At 28.9% G+C, this 2,500-nt stretch overlaps 1 non-coding gene and 1 pseudogene across 1 annotated transcript; both read left to right on the forward strand.

Moving 5' to 3' along the window:
- The first annotated feature begins 355 nt into the window (after positions 1-355).
- Positions 356-536, forward strand: LOC128871448 (5.8S ribosomal RNA). Its single transcript, XR_008455989.1, has one exon. It is a non-coding gene; the product is annotated as a 5.8S ribosomal RNA (ribosomal RNA).
- Positions 537-978: 442 nt separating this feature from the next.
- LOC128871450 (large subunit ribosomal RNA) overlaps positions 979-2,500 on the forward strand; it is a 4,513-nt pseudogene continuing 2,991 nt past the window's right edge.

Below are 2,500 nucleotides of genomic sequence, written 5' to 3' on the forward strand. Positions count from 1 at the left end.
TAAAAACCTTTAAACATGAAAATAGAAAGTTGTACTTATTATTCATTTGATTGAATGATAAGTTAATTTGTTCACAATAACAAAAGTGGTATATATTTATTAATATATTTATATATACATAAAATGATTAAAAAAAATACAAAATAATCAAACATAATAAATACCACCACTGTATTATTGTTGAACTAAGACATTCGCAACTTAATAAAAATGTTTAGAGTTAAATATATTTGATATATATTATTGAAAGAAAATCAATTTATATATTATTATTATTATTATTTAATTTTACTCTTTCAATTAATATATGCAAAAAAAAATTGACATTTGTTATAAATAAAAATAAATAAAAAAATACTCTAAGCGGTGGATCACTTGGCTCATGGGTCGATGAAGAACGCAGCAAACTGTGCGTCATCGTGTGAACTGCAGGACACATGAACATCGACATTTTGAACGCATATCGCAGTCCATGCTGTTATGTACATTAAATTAAATTTTAAAGTACTGCTTGGACTACATATGGTTGAGGGTTGTAAGACTATGCTAAATAAGTTGCTTATTCTTTTATAAAAATAATTGAATTTAAGCAAATGTGTATATTATTGGATTTTAAATAATTCATAATATTAATAGCAAAAAAATAAAGATTATATAATGAATTTTTTATTTATTATATATATTCTTAAAAAAAAAAAAATCCTCTCAAATAAAATGAAATAAAAATTTTGAATCTAAGTATTCTCTTTAAAAAATTTTCATATTATTTATATATATATAAAATATTAATTTATATATGTAATTAAAGGAGGAATGTCTAGCATAAAAATTAATTTTTTTTTATTCTAGAATTGCCTCATTTTACATAATTATTATTTATAATATATATTTATATAAAAGGAAAAAAAGAAAAATAGAGATGAAAAGATGATATAATTATTTATTAAATTGTGTGAGAAGATAAAAAATATTTTAAAACAACCTCAACTCATATGGGATTACCCCCTGAATTTAAGCATATTAATGAGGGGAGGAAAAGAAACTAACAAGGATTTTCTTAGTAGCGGCGAGCGAAAAGAAAATAGTTCAGCACTAAGTCACTTTGTCTATATGTCAAATGTGAGATGCAGTGTATGGAATATCTTAATATCTAGTATGAGAAATTAACGATTTAAGTCCTTCTTAAATGAGGCCATTTACCCATAGAGGGTGCCAGGCCCGTATAACGTTAATGATTACTAGAAAGATATTTCCAAAGAGTCGTGTTGCTTGATAGTGCAGCACTAAGTGGGTGGTAAACTCCATCTAAAACTAAATATAACCATGAGACCGATAGTAAACAAGTACCGTGAGGGAAAGTTGAAAAGAACTCTGAATAGAGAGTTAAATAGTACGTGAAACTGCTTAGAGGTTAAGCCCGATGAACCTGAATATCCATTATGAAAAATTCATCATTAAATAATTAAAAATAATGTGCATTTTTTTCATATAAGGACATTGTAATCTATTAACATAATAAAGTATTTATCAAAAGATCATTGGTGATATTAAGTTTATTTAAATTAATTTGCTTTTTAAGCATATTAACATAGAATAAATACTAATGATTTGATAAAGTGTTGATAGATTTTATTATATATAATGCTAAAATTCATTTTTTGAATTTTACAAAAAATTTAATATCTATGATATTAATATTTATTTGTATGCATTTATATGATTAACAATGCGAAAGATTCAGGATACCTTCGGGACCCGTCTTGAAACACGGACCAAGGAGTCTAACATATGTGCAAGTCATTGAGTTATATTAAACTTAATGGCATAATTAACTTAACTTAAAAATATAATGGGATTAATTTTTAGTCTATTTTCTTAAATAGTCAATTAATTCAATCCCGGGGCGTTCCATATAGTTATGTATAATGATAATTTATTATTATTTATACCTCTAACTGGAGCGTACCTTGAGCATATATGCTGTGACCCGAAAGATGGTGAACTATACTTGATCAGGTTGAAGTCAGGGGAAACCCTGATGGAAGACCGAAACAGTTCTGACGTGCAAATCGATTGTCAGAATTGAGTATAGGGGCGAAAGACCAATCGAACCATCTAGTAGCTGGTTCCCTCCGAAGTTTCCCTCAGGATAGCTGGTGCATTTAAAAATTATATAAAATAATCTTATCTGGTAAAGCGAATGATTAGAGGCCTTAGGGTCGAAACGATTTTAACCTATTCTCAAACTTTAAATGGGTAAGAACCTCACCTTTCTTGATATGAAGGTTGAGGTTATGATATAATGTGCCCAGTGGGCCACTTTTGGTAAGCAGAACTGGCGCTGTGGGATGAACCAAACGTAATGTTACGGTGCCTAAATTAACAACTCATGCAGATACCATGAAAGGCGTTGGTTGCTTAAAACAGCAGGACGGTGGACATGGAAGTCGTAATCCGCTAAGGAGTGTGTAACAACTCACCTGCCGAAGCAACTAGCCCT

This window comes from Anastrepha ludens, unplaced genomic scaffold, assembly GCF_028408465.1.
Source record: "Anastrepha ludens isolate Willacy unplaced genomic scaffold, idAnaLude1.1 ptg000174l, whole genome shotgun sequence".
NCBI lineage: Eukaryota > Metazoa > Arthropoda > Insecta > Diptera > Tephritidae > Anastrepha > Anastrepha ludens.